Here is a 14,858-nt window from a genome sequence, read left to right on the forward strand (position 1 = left end):
TTATGACTGGTCCTCAATCTTACAATGATCATATGATTGCTATTCAGGTGTTTCACAACTGAAAAACATTTACTATATTAATAGTATATAGACACATGATCACCACTTGTGAACTTCAAAACTGGCTCCAACAAGCAAAATCAATGAGAAGCCAATATTATGTAAATTATAACCTGATGATAAAGGAGTAAATATATGAATGTTTGTTTATATATAAACAAGGCTAGACTATTTTGCATTACTGGCCAAAGTCTTTGTGAGATAGTTGTGGTGATATGATATTACACTGAACAATCATCAATGATTTGCTTAATGACTGCAGTAGAATTGACACTGTATGTCTGATATAGTTATGTGTTGCTTAACTAGTGTGTTGCTTAGTAATGGAGTTGCAGGGCCCAAATGTGGTAGTTAAGCAAGGACTACCTGTATTTATGTTACCGAATGCAAATAATCACACACAACAAATACAGGGGTGACACACTTTTTTATTATTTATAAAATGTAACCAGATTCCATGCTAAATGAAATGATATCACAGTGTTAATGATGGATATTTTGAAAAGAAAATCTTTTCAACAACAAAAAACATTAAGACTCTTCTGTTGCCACAAATGTCTTAAAACCAGCTGTCTAATTTATTAATCTGTTATGCATGTATTATAATGAAGCAAAATAAGAAAAAGACACATTCTTACAATGTTCCATTATACCTCTTTATCTGGTCCAGATCTGAAAAATAAAGAATTAACACTTAACAGTGATTACATTTTTTTTAATAAAAATCAGATTGTATAAATTGCCACAGTCTGACCATTTTCAAACTCTATTTTGGCAACAGAAAATGGATGTACCTGAATACATTTCAAAGTAGGCTTTGATCATTGATAAGGTAAGACTACCGGTACTTCAGCTGCTTTAATAAATAAGCTACCTTAGAAACTAGAAGGGGAAATATAGAAGCTGTAATACTTCTGAACCACTTGGCTGTATCAGTTATAGCATCATTCCCTACTGCCCTTGTGTAGTGATTGTGATCACATGTCCAGAAATGGTGCTGGGAGTTACCTTCAAACAATATTTACACACAGGGCTAATGCCTTTGACAGTAAATATAACTTAACTCTCCCTGAGGACTGGGTAAATGTAATATATTTTAGAACTAAAACATGAAATTGGTTTAACAATTGCTCTGCCAGAAGTATGAGATTAAATAAGAATTTAAAAATCAATCACCTGAAAAATTATTTTCTTCAGGGGGCTAAAGAGACATTTTTGTTCTGAATACAGAGCTCAGTATTTTTCTTCTAACATTAATCACTTCAAATTCTTACTGAATTTGAGATGCTAATTTTTCATCTTTCATCTTCCTCTAATGGAAAAAATATTTTAGAAAAAGATATTTACTGAAGTAAGACTTTAAAAAACAGTCCCCTGAGTCATATAATTAAAGGTTAAGTAAAACTGAAACTGACATTTTAAAAAAGAATCTTCATCAAATCTCCAACTTTCCCCAAGTTAGCTGATTAAAGATATGGATCAGGAGCAGCTGTGCCTTTTTTGAGTTTATGAAATCAATCCTTGATTTTGGATGTGAATGAAATGGAAGATCTTAGAAAGAACTGTATCGAGAAAGAAACTATTTAGTGTAGATTAGGAAATATTTAAGAATAGTAATAATAAAAAGAGAAAGAAAAGATAGTACTAACAGTAATAGGTGCCTGGGTACAATCCCAAAACAACTGAAGCATTATTTGAACATCATAACTATTGACAAACCCACCATCAGTCAATTGTAAAAGGCAGCTTTGCTGAAAACAACTTAACTCCTGTGATGATACCTCTAAAACTATCAAACATCAATATCTGCCTGTCCCAAGTCCTTGGAAAAGACTTCATAGGTTGATAAAAATGCCAAATCCAGTTTAAACATTTGGCTGATTGTGCAATGAACCAGTAATAAAAAAATGTGAATATCCTTCCTGAGATTGTAAACATTTTTAAACAATGAATAAACTATTTTTTAAAACTATGGAAACTGCTTTGAGTGTTTCTAAAAAAATATAAATACTGTCAATAACATTAAAAAATAAACATACAAGTCAAAATAATGCAGTTAAAAGACTGAAGATTGAGAAAATGCTAATCCAATTTGCAGGAACTAAAATTGGGTGGAATAAAAATCCAGCAACAAAATTCAGAATAATTTGGTAGGTTAAAGAACTGAGAGGGAAGGGGCGTTGACTTACCTGAACGCCTTTTCTCAGCACGGAGATGGATAATCCACGCAGTGGGTTGAGACTGTATTCCTGGCCAATCAGATCAGTCAGCCAAAGTTGCCACGCCCCGTCTTGGACCATGATCCTTTAGTCTTGACTCGAGCGCAGCCATTGACTGACAGTAAGACGTTTTGGCTCCACTAAATATACCCTATTATTCTAGTCTATAAGGGTGGGTGTGGATTATCCATCTCCGTGCTGAGAAAAGGCGTTCAGGTAAGTCAACGCCCCTTCTCCAGCACTGGAGATGAATAATCCACGCAGTGGGACATACCAAAGCCTATTGTCCCTTGGGATGGGGAATAGACTGGTCCCGTGTGCAACTTTGGTCTAGCACCTGCTGGAGAACCCTCCTACCGAAGGAGGCCTCTGCAGAGGAGTACCTGTCGATTTTGTAATGACGAATGAATGGAGAGGGCGAGGCCCAAGTGGCTGCCCTGCATACCTCTTCAATAGAAGCCTGCATGGCCCATGCTGCTGAGGTGGCAGCACTCCTTGTGGAATGGGCTGTGATATGCTTGGGGACTTGCAAGGACTCCGCCTGGTATGCCCCCGTGATGCATGCCCTAATCCACCTACCGATGGTAGAGGACGAGACCTTCCGGCCCCTAGTAGCAGGGTGGAAGGATATGAAAAGCGCTTCCGAGCGTCGGAATTCCGCTGTGCGTGAAATGTAATGTCTTAGTGCCCTGCGTACGTCCAAGGTGTGCCATTGTTGTTCCAGGGGATGAGCTGGGTTTGGACAGAAGTCTGGTAGGACTATTTCCTGTGATCTGTGAAAAAGGGAGTTGACCTTTGGAATGAATGAAGGGTCTATTCTTAGGACTACCTTGTCCCTGTGAAAATGGCACAGGTCCTTCCTCATTGAGAGAGAAGCTAACTCGGATATCCGCCGAGCTGACGTGATGGCTACCAAGAATGCTACCTTATGGGTCAGATAGCGAAAGTCACATGTTTTGAGTGGTTCGAAGGGCGCTCTGGTAAGAGCTTGTAGTACTCGTGGTAGTTCCCACGATGGATACCTGTGCACGGTTGGCGGTCTGATGTTTGCAGCCCCCTTGAGGAAGGATCGTATTAAGGGATGCTTGCCCAAGGATTCACCGGGGCTGGCAGAAAGTATAGTTGAGAGGGCGGCGATTTGCCTGCGCAGTGTGTTTGGCGAGAGGTCCCTCTCTAGGCCATCTAGTAAAAATTCTAGGATCTTGGGAATTGTGATCCCTTCGAGTAACAATTCCTGTTTAGAGCACCATGATTGGAAGCTTCTCCACGTGGCCTCGTAGATACGGTTCGTGGAGGGGCGCCTTGATGCCTGTATGACCCTAATTACACCCTGTGAGCAAGCCCCCTTGGCTAAAATTGACCGTTCAAGAGCCAGACGGCTAGTTGTAGCCATTGTGGCTCTGGGTGGGAGATCTCCCCCTGCTTGAGGGAGATCCTCTCCGGAGGAATCCGCCATGGATTCGTGCGGGAGAGACTCCTCAAGTCTGCGAACCAAGGTCTCCTTGGCCAATAAGGGGCCACAAGGATTACCTCGGCCCTTTCCCGCAGAATCTTGCGTACTACCGCCGGAAGGAGAGGTAAGGGTGGAAACGCGTACAGGAGCCCCCTTGGCCATGGGCTCCGTAACGCGTCCGTCTGCTCTGCTCCCTTGGATGGGAATCGGGAGAAGAAGCGAGTTAGGTGGGCATTGGAAGGAGAGGCAAAAAGGTCCACCTGGGGAAGCCCGAAGCGGTGACAGACCTCCCTGAAGATCCTCGGGTGTAGTTGCCACTCCGAGTGATCTATTGTTGATCTGCTCAACAGATCTGCTTGGATGTTTGCCTCCCCCGATATGTGGTCGGCCTTTATGGAGGCCAGATTTTGTTCCGCCCAGGCCCCCAGTAGGAGGGCCTCGGCCGAGAGCGAGCGAGAGTGTGTGCCCCCCTGACGGTTTATGTGGGCCTTGGCTGTCACGTTGTCCGTCAGGACCAGTACGTGCCTGCCTTTTATGCTGCTGTGAAAATGCCTTAACGCTAGGTGAATAGCCCGCAGCTCGAGCCAGTTTATGTTGTGTCGGAGATCCACCGCTGACCAGCGGCCCTGTGTCCACTTGGTCCCCAAGTGGCCTCCCCAGCCGAATAAGCTCGCATCTGTTGTGACTACTACTCTGTCTGGTTCCCTGAAGGGGGACCCCCTGAGGAGAGCTGGAGATAGCCACCACCTGAGGGAGTGTCGTGCTCTCAGAGGTATGCCTACCCTCTTCCGGGATGCACTGATTTGTTGTCTCTGAAACGGGAGCATGAACCATTGCAGTTCTCTTGAGTGCAGCCTTGCCCAAGGAACTATTGCTATGGTCGATATCATCTTCCCTAGCAGCTGGGAGAGGCAGACCAGCGTCACTGACTGACCGCGGCTTACCTGTTTTACGGCTTTCTTTATGCTGCTGAGGCGTTCCTGTGATAGGTACACCTTGCATTCCTTTGTGTCTATGACCGCTCCCAGGTGGAGTATTCTCGTAGTTGGGGTTAGATGGCTCTTTGGAAAGTTCACCGAGAAGCCGTGGTCCTGCAGCATTTTTATCACTAACTTTAGGTCCGCCCGAGACTGCTGGGCGGACGATGACTGGATTAGAATATCGTCCAGGTAGCACTGGACTCTGACTGGTACGTTTCTTAGTTGTGCTGCCAGAACCGCCAGAATCTTGGTGAACACCCTGGGCGCTGATGACAGGCCGAATGGAAGTGCCCTGTATTGAAAATGGTGCCCCCTGTAGGCAAACCGTAGAAAGCGGCGGTGAGCCAGAGAGATAGGGATGTGCAAGTATGCCTCCGTGAGGTCGATCGATGCCAGAAAATCCCCTTTCCTTACGCTTCCAAGGATGGAGCGTAGTGTCTGCATTTTGAATTTGCGGTATTTTATGTAGAAATTTAGCCTTTTCAAATCCAAAACGGCTCTCCAACCCCCTGAGGGTTTTGGGACCGCGAAGAGGATAGAATAAAACCCCTGGTCTCTCTGGTTCATAGGCACCGGCTCTACGGCCCGTATGTTTAGAAGGTGCTGAACGGCCTCGTTCATGAGCCTTCTCTTTGTTGGGTTTGTGGGACAGGGGCACGGGCGGAAGCGGTTCGGGGGCTTTGAGAGAAATTCTAGAGATAGACCATGACGTATGGTGTTCCTGACCCATACGTCCGTGGTGGTCTCTTCCCACTGGGGAGCAAACCCTGCTAGTCTGCCCCCTATGGGAAGGTCTGGGCGGGAGTCATCTGGTACGGCGGAAGGGGCGGTTGTTCCCCCGAAAGGGCCGTCTTCCCTGTGTTTGCCTATGTCTTGTGTTCTGTCTGTCCCCCTGTCTTTCCCTATCCTGTCTAGCTTGGAAGGGTTGGGAATTTTGAAAGTAGTTGACCCTGGCTTCCGTACGAAAGGATTGTTTCCTTCCCCAGGAGCCGGGTCTCTTGTCCTGCCTTTTAAGCATGTGTTTAAGGACCTTGCGCTTGTCCTTGTTCTCTGTCAGGTATGGCGTTAGTGCCTCACCAAACAGCTTTGCCCCTTGGTACGGAGCCGAAGCCAATTTCCACTTGGATTTGGTATCCGCCTGCCAGTTCTTTAGCCAGAGGATGCGCCTGCTCGTGTTGTTTGCCGCCATTGCCTTGGCTGAAAACTTGGTCGCTAAAAGTGTTGCGTCCGACGCATATTCCGTGGCCGCTACCATTTTGCTGAGTTCCTGGTGAGTGCGTATATCCTCCATGGGAACCCGGCCCTGTAACTCACGGAGCCAACAAAGTGTGGCTCTGGAGAAAAAGGACGCAGAGGTAGACGCCCTGGTAGCCCAAGCTATTGCCTGGTGCGTTCTCCTGTAGTTGGACTCACTCTTTCGGTCCTCGGCTTTAAGAGCCTCAGCAAAATCTCCTGATATGGCCGTGTCCGATATCAGGGGACCTATGGGTTCGTCCACCACCGGCACCTCCAATGTTCCCTCTAGCTCCCTTGCTACGTTAAATAGCTTCCTCTCCGCATTGCTAGGAAGCGGTAGGGAGGTTGGCGCTGCCCACTGTTTCCTTATTGTGTTTAGGAACATGGTCGGGCATGGTATGCGGTGTTGAGTGGTTACCTTTTCGGCGAACGTCGGCTCAGCCTCCGTGTCAACTGTGACAGGCTCCGCTGGTGTCCCATGCCCCAGATGGGCTGTGGCCTCAGCCTTGCGCAGAATAGTAACAAAAAGAGAAGGGTTAAACAGGCCGCTGAAGGACGGCCCTTGAGGTGAGGTGTCCTCCTCCTCCTCAGACATTTGAATCCCTTGTGACGTACCTGGCTGGTCCAGGTAAGCTTCCTCAGAGACCGACGAGTCTGAGATGGAGGAGAGGTCCTGATGGTCCTCCGTTTCCTCCCGATGCCTCGTTCTAAGTCCTAGAGGCTTGGCTTTTGAAGTTTGAGCCCTGGCCTCAAATGCACGGTCCACTGCCTGTGCTATTAGGGTAGCTAGCAGATCCCCTGTCAATGCAGGAGGAGTGACCATTGCCTGCGACCCTGCAGGTGCTGTGGTTAGCATGGTCCTCGGGGTTTCCTGTAACCTCCGTGGGGAGGGGGATCGGGAGAGCGATGAGAATTCGCCTATCCCACCCTCTGTTTGGGACTGTGATGAGTTCCCTAATGACCAAATGGCCCGTGGGGATGAAGGGAGACCCAGCGGTAGGTCAGGACCTATTCCCCCATTCTGCCTATTTTCAATTCTGGCCCTTTTCTGGGCTCTGTCGAACTCTTTTTCTGATTGCCTGTTTGTCAGCCTTCTTTGATGACTTCCTTGCAGCTTTTCTAGGGGCTGCAGAGGATTCCGAATCCTCTGAAGCAGGTGCTCCAGAGGATGAAGGCGGGGCTCCAGTGGAGGGAATGATTGCTTCCTCCATTCTCCACTAACGCTGGGCCGCGATAGGGGGGACCCAGGTAGTAGGAGAGCTCCAACTTTGAGTAAGGACAGGCGCACTACTGGGGGCGTCTGGAACTCAGGAGCAGACTCTGCAAAATTGTCAGAGTTAGTCACTGTGCACGGATAAGAACAGGCACGCTAATGGGAATGCCTGGAACCCGGCTTGACTATGGTGGGTAAGGACAGGCACGCGACTGGGGATGCCTGGAACCCACCACTAAATCCAGAGGCGTACGGGCCACTAATGGGGGACCCGAAGTCTGGGAGGAGCCAAAGGCAACTAAACACAGTTAGTTATGAAAGGTTCTTATTTACTTTAGGTAGAAGACACCAAGTCCTGGAACCAGTAGCTATGTGTCTGATTTGAATGTCTCTGAATGAATAATAGATGCTTTAGTACCCCAGTACTGCTTGCCTATTAATTCACTCCAGCGGCTGAACCTAGCTTTCTTAAGGAACTTTAACTCCCCTGTTTGGACAAAAAATATGGCCGCCGCTGCCAGGAAACTACTGCGCATGTGTTAACAAGGCTGCCTATGCCACGTGCGGTTGTAACAAAGAGCTGCGCGTGCTTCCAGCTGTGCAGACAATGGCGCCTCGTTTAAAAAATCCTGAGCAGCCTGGAGTGAAAAGACTGCTCCTTCGCACGCCAGCTGTTTCCCTTAATCAATCTCCCTCCCAGCATGCGTCCCCTTTGTCCTCCGCTTCCCTCGCTAACTGCTTGCCTTTCTGTCTTTTTTTTTTTTTTGTTTTAAACGCGAGGGGTTGCCCGAGCCTCCCCGTTTGTTTAAGGCGGCTGCCGGCTGCTGGAAGGTGGCTGGGGTTGGTTAGGGAGGGGAGTTAGGGATTTCCCCCTTTTAAGTGGGGGTGGTTTCCCCTGTAGGAATCTGACTTCCTGAGTTTTACAATTTAGCAAGGAAATTTTTGAGTGGTCAATTAAATTGAATTAAATTATCTCTAATTAACTTTTAAACTAAGCAATTTCAGCTACTAGAAAAAATCCCCCCTAATGGAAAGGAACTATACCTGCCCAGGAGCCAAAAGTTGTAGATGTCTCGCATGGCCAGATCAGTCAAGACTAAAGGATCATGGTCCAAGACGGGGCGTGGCAACTTTGGCTGACTGATCTGATTGGCCAGGAATACAGTCTCAACCCACTGCGTGGATTATCCATCTCCAGTGCTGGAGAAATAAGAGTTAAATTTAACACAGATAAATACAAAGTTTTTCAATTGGGAAACAAGAATGAAATTCACAGCTACAGAATGGAAGATGCCTAGTTGGGTTAAAAAAAAAAAAGCCTTGGAACACGGTGCAAAAAAACTAACAATGCAATCCTCAACAGAAAACTATGTTCTGATCATGGTATTTTAAAGAGACAAATTGTAACACTTTATGTGTTGCAAGCAGAAACTAAGTAGGGGAAAGGTAGGTTGGGATTCTTGGGGGATATAATTATGATTCTTCTATATCAGTGTTTCTCAACCTTGACAATTTTAAGGCATGTGGACTTCAACTCCCAGAATTCCACCGCCAGCACTGGCGGTGGAATTCTGGGAGTTGAAGTCCACATGCCTTAAAATTGTCAAGGTTGAGAAACACTGTTCTATGTACATGCAGAATTATCCTCTGTCCAGGTTAAGTTCATAGTTAAGAAATCTCTTTTGTTTACAATCCAACTTACTTGTAAAGTGAGTGTAGGTATATTTCTATCATTTGCAATCTCCTCTAAAATCTCACAGAACTTTCAAAGCTTAAGCAATCTTAAAATCAAAGAATACAATTAACATGCACAGTGGGATAGAATAATTTAAAAAGCATGTGGAAAAAAGAATTTCAGCTGGCATAAACATGTGAAACATCATATGAGCCTTCTCTTGATAGGAGCAAGTCCAAATCAAGAGTATAACTACCAAATCACCAGTGAACCAGAATAGGTCTCTGAAGATGAGTGTCAATAGGCAAGCAGGGAGCCTTTTGGATACTGTACATGACTCCAAATTGGAAACAGACCAGGAATTAATGGAACTGTTTACATAAGTGGAATTAGTGGAATTGTTTCACAAGTGACAAGAAACTTTTCTAAGACTTGGTCCTAATAAGTATCCAGGCTGCAATATTCTTGATTTCACTTGCTGTCAGAGCCCTGTCATACTTTGGTCTTTTTTTTTTACACAAGATATGCAAGTTGCTGCAGCGATATAATTGACACTTTTGTGAAGAAACCAAATCCTTTAATGAGCTAAATAAAATTCATCTGTTAATGTGGTTGGTGTACTCTGCATTACAGACACAAGGCAATGGCCATTTATGTGTGAAGTAATTGTGCAACAACCTCAGTGAACTAACTTTGAAAACAGAAGGCAAAAAAGTTTGATCAAATGTTTAAGGCACTATGTTAGAAAGTAGGAGACCATGAGTTCAAGTCTTGCCTTAGCCATGAAAGCCAGCTGGGTGACCTTGGGCCAGTCACTCTCTCTCAAGACTACCCACCTCACAGGTTGTTGTGAAGAAAGGAAGAAGGATATGTTTGTGGGATACAAATTATTTAATACAAATTAAATAAATTAAACCAATCCAATGCTGTGGCAACTACTTGAATAGCCATGGGAATAAGGCAGGGAGGAGCAGCAAACATTTTAAATGTCTAATAATTGCTGTCACAGGAGATTTCTAAAGCTTAGAAACCAGACAAAGGTAAATACAGGCAAAGATAACACAGGTCTGCAGACTGTTGCTCTAACTTAAAAAGAAAGGGCATTGAACTCATTTTGTCTATTACTCTTTAAAAGATATTCCTTCTCTACATTACAAAAGAAACAGCATTTAAAACTGCAACTGAGTATGTAATTATCAGCCCAACTTACTTCACAGAGTTGTCATTGTATATAAAATAGAAGGCCACCTTAATAAAAATAGTTTGAATAAAAATCTAATAATAAATAATACACTCCATGTCTAATTTATAAACTTTACATAAAAGAAAAAAGCAAAACATTCTGCAGCACTTTACATAATTCAAAATATCATGAGGGAAGGATCATTTGGATGAGATGCATATATTTTTAAAACACAGCTGAATTTCAAGTATTTTTGCACACACTGCATGTTTGTTTTATTAATTTTAAATTGAATCTGATAATCAAATTTATGAACCTTCTCTTCTTCTGCTTTGGTGCTATCTGTACTTGTTTGAAATGAAATTACTACAAATTAACATCTTAGGCATCAGCATGTTTCACTATGTTGATTATGTTCCAGGTTCCTACTGCAATTCTGTCTTTGCAATGTCAGCTTTTCTTTTCCTGTATGGCAGCAGCAACAACTAGACATCCCAAAAGTTTTAATCGTAAACCCCATTATTACACCAAAGGATCCTCATTTCTCCTCAGCAGCATGTTGAGTGCAAACTGATCTGAGGGGCTTATCATCAGGCAATAGATAATCAATTATTTCATATTTTTATCCATATTATTTTCTTGGTAAAAATATAGGGATGGTTTACCATTGCCTTCTCCTGCACAATATGAATTCGTGCCTTGCCATTGGCAATAAGGTGATCATCTGCCTCCTGCATCTTCCTATATTGCTGCTGCTTTATATAGTTGCCTGGTTGCTTGGATGACCTTCATTCCTTAGTTGACCTTGCAGGGAATATATATTCTTGGCATACATTCCTGGCATTCTTTGCTGATCCTTCCAGGAACATCCCCTTGCCACAAGTGAATATTACCTATAACATTGCAAAAAATGCTAAGGACCAGAATCATGAAACTAATCAAACTCTTTCCAGCTACAAAGGTAAATATGAAGATACTTAATGAAATATGAAGGTTACTACACAAGGTGGTGTTATGAAGTCAGACATTACTTCATGGCAACAACTAAACAATTAAAGATGGATTTTAGTCTTTGTCAAATATTACATAAGTCTTAAAGCAATTTAGGCAGCAAAGCATTCAACACTGTTCTGGCATGAGATGTCATTAGTTTTCAGATTCATAAACTTTATCCAGCTCCCTGTCCCAGACTTAGTTCTGCAGATGCTCAGCTTACTTTCAAAGTTAAAAAATAGGCAATATTAAACACAGAGTTTCTTAGTTTGTTCAGATTTTACACAGAAGGGACACGCTGCAAACTATTATTCAAAATAATAGATTGCAGTCTCCCATCAAATGCTATCATAATACCTCAAAATTTAAGCCACAAAGTTACATATTAAAGAGAAATTCCAAAAGCAAACTATGTGTTTTACTTACTCTTAAAGGAAATTCTGTATCTGACAGTAATTTCTAATTTGATCATCTATTAGAATACACTGAAAATATCAAGACAGCACCATAAACCCTCCTCAAATGTACAGTTTTCTACAAAGCATTACTGTATATCATACATAAGTGAAGGGAAGAAAAACAACTTTCATTGTATACATCTGATTTAGGATCACTCTATGTTTTCTTGGATTAGAGATTAAAAATATTATACCAGGGGTCCCCAACCCCCGTTCCAGGGACTGGCACCAGGCTGTGGCATGCCAGCAACCAGGTCCACAAACAAGCAGAGCACCATCCGGTCCACAGAAAAAACTCTCTCCAAGTAACCAGTCCCTGGTGCCCAAAAGGTACATAATACAGTGTAATTTTTGGAACTGCTTAGAACAGGGGTATCAAACTGCCAGCCCGCAGGCCAGATGAGTCACACGGAAACCGCACCCACCCCAGCTCCGGCAAGGGGAAAAAAGCTGCGATACATCACCTTATGTGATGCGGCGAGTTAGAAGTAGTCAAAATTATATAAAGAGACTGTTCTATTTGTAAGGAATATTTTTAATGTGCATTGATTACATGAAAAAATCCCCAATAAATTTGAAAATAATTAGGTCAAAACAAGTAATCTCACAACTCAAATTCTTCCTAAATAGTCCAATTCAACTCTGAAGTGAATAGTTTAGAGATATAGATTAATTTTTTGCTTCAGGGAGCAAGCACATAAATTATTATGAAAAATATTGTGTCATAATAAATATTAGGCTTTAACTGCAACAAAGTTCAGATTTAAAAAATTCTATGCACTTGCTGACATAATTTTCATCCTACAAAGTAATATATTTTTTACTGGTACTTACAAATCTTTCATAAATACACCGTGTTCTGCCACCCATTTAATAATGAAGGTGTTCAATTTTTTTATTGTGAGTTAATATCAAGGAAACTGAAAAAGAATAATTATGGATTAAGACCCTCAAAGTTTCCACTCTTACCATAGACATCTCAAAATCACTTTTTAAATCTGCTGACAAGGGAAAAAAATCCGAGAAATATAGTAGCTGCTTAATTCGCATGAATTTTCCCTGTTAGATATACAGGGCTGCTTAAAAGTTTGTGAATCCTTCCAAATTTTCAGTGTTTCTGCTAATAAATGACTTAAAACATGATCTGTTTTCCACACACGTTCTAAATCTAAATAAAGAGAAACCAAGTAAATGAGTAAAAAATCATTATTAAGGAAAATGATTCAAAGCTACATATTTGTATGTGGCAAAAGCATATGAAACTCTAATTATCAAGTTCACTTGAAGAAGAGTCAGGTGCTCCAATCAATGGGATAGTGATCAAATGTGAGGGTATGAGGTCCTGCCTTATTTAAAGAACAACATTCTGGGTATGCAACTGAGGGATGCAGAAATCTGTTCATTCAATACCACTGCCCAATCCACCACTGCATTGTCTTTGCTGCCATGTCAATATACCCCTTCATACACAATCTTTTAGTGTTTAAACCCTGCACATTTGTCTTTTCAGAAGCTCAATTCCATCAATAACTTTCTTAGTTTTCCTCTTCCCCGTTAATTTCATATGGTTGTTTTGAATTCAAACCTCATTCTCTCTGTGTACCTAAAGCATCAATACGCATCTTTCATGTTAGTCATTCACTTCTGTAGCCAATTTGTAGTCATTCAGCACTCAATCATTCTTAACATTTTTCTTGTACGATCACACTTAAATACTCCATGTTGCACAATTTACCTTTATGCTTCTCCTGACATAAAAGAGGAAAGAAAAATACAATGCCACTTTCTTTTGAGAGTCATCTCTCACAATAGACCATGAACTAATCCCTTTGTATATCTTCAAATGTTTTAAATTTATTTTGTAAGTAACTAAAATGATCATGCTTAGATCTATATTCATTTGTCATTTATATATATAAACAGAGAAAGGTTTAAATTAAATATTTGAGTTGCACAAAAAGTTTCTGAAGAGATATTCATCAGTTGCCATTGTTACTGTCAACCCTCAGGCTGCTGGATAAGATTCAAGAAGCAAGAACTATATAGATGTCAATGTAGTCACGCTTTAATACCAGTCTGGGATAACACAGGATCTTGGAATCTATAATAGGAATTTCATAGCCTCATTTAAAATAAGTTAATTAAAGCTGGATCTCTCTAACTGATTTGATTTTTTTCTGCATGTACATTTAAGTATGATTACTGAGCAACGATCATAATAAATTGTACAGTTATCAAAACCCATCAAATAACTCAGTGCTTTTATATTTCTGTAACTTAAGTCATGCTTCAAACACATAGTTCACTTTTCTAAAATAAAACCAATTCTCTTCTTTGGTACCCTTGTCCCTCAGCAATTCTAAGAAAAAAAATATTCAGAAATGAAAACTTAGACATTCTCCATTAATTTTATTGTAACTCTGTTAAACACAGGTATTTCTGGAACCAAAGGCTATATGTCCAGCTCACACAGACCTGCCTATTTGTAGTAATTGCAATCACACCACTTAATCAGAATATGACAAACTCTTTAGAGAGTCTCATAAGATTGTCAATGGTTTACAAATTGTTCAGAGATCTGGAGTAAAGTTTGTCCACCACCCAATTTATGATAAAATGTTTACAATATATTAACTTCTAGCATCAGCTCAGAAAACTGCGTAATGGATACCAGCATAAAAAATGACAGATGACCCAGTCTGAGAATTTAAGGCCAATGTTTGTCATAAGACAACTGATGCATTTACAATGCTAAGGCATGATTCTGCATATTCTGGCTTATTATTCACAAAGAAAATTGTTCCTATTACTAACCTCTCCCATCCAGCACCAAGGAAAAGCAATTAGATATAAAAATATTAATGGACCAATAAAAATTTTATATTTAGAATTTTTAGAGTTGTCTTTGACCTGAAATCAAAGCTTCTTAGAGAAATGACATTCTGGCTTCTTAGAACATATTCAAACATAATTCCTCTTTTAATTTGTTAGCCAAAGCCACTTTCAATAGAAATAACAAGACACATCTGTGAATAACAAGCCAGAATTCTAGCTTAAAACTGAGAAGCCAGGGCAATAATTCTGACTAACTGACATGCACTATTATGAAAATAACTCACTTGAAACCTAATGTCCAAACTATGACATTAATTAATTCTTTAGGCTACCTAAATGCAAACTTTTTGCTGTATTCTATTATTAAATAACTCTTCTTTATTTTCCTGTTTACTATAGAAAATAAAATGAATGTTGCATTCTATCTCAGCTTTCTATAAATTTATAGATTCAGTATAGATCCAATATTCCAAAATTAAAGGTTCAATATCTTCTCACCCAAATCTAAGAGAAATCCAATAACAGCAAAAGCAAAATTTCAACAATTATCTTA

General features: G+C 41.5%; 1 protein-coding gene across 4 annotated transcripts in view; it reads right to left on the bottom strand.

Annotated features, from left to right (window-relative positions):
- JAK2 (Janus kinase 2) overlaps positions 1–14,858 on the bottom strand; it is a 96,597-nt gene that overhangs the window by 70,362 nt on the left and 11,377 nt on the right. The window contains exon 1 of one of the 4 annotated variants that reach the window (XM_039364485.1): positions 2,250–2,296. The exons of the other annotated variants lie outside the window; for them this stretch is intronic. The gene's annotated coding sequence lies outside the window, so the exon portion shown is untranslated. Of the gene's footprint in view, positions 1–2,249; positions 2,297–14,858 lie in introns of those variants that run through there. 4 annotated transcript variants of the gene reach the window in all.

Source organism: Crotalus tigris, unplaced genomic scaffold (genome assembly GCF_016545835.1).
Source record: "Crotalus tigris isolate CLP2741 ecotype Arizona unplaced genomic scaffold, ASM1654583v1 scf7180000019762.1414395, whole genome shotgun sequence".
NCBI classification, from domain to species: domain Eukaryota; kingdom Metazoa; phylum Chordata; class Lepidosauria; order Squamata; family Viperidae; genus Crotalus; species Crotalus tigris.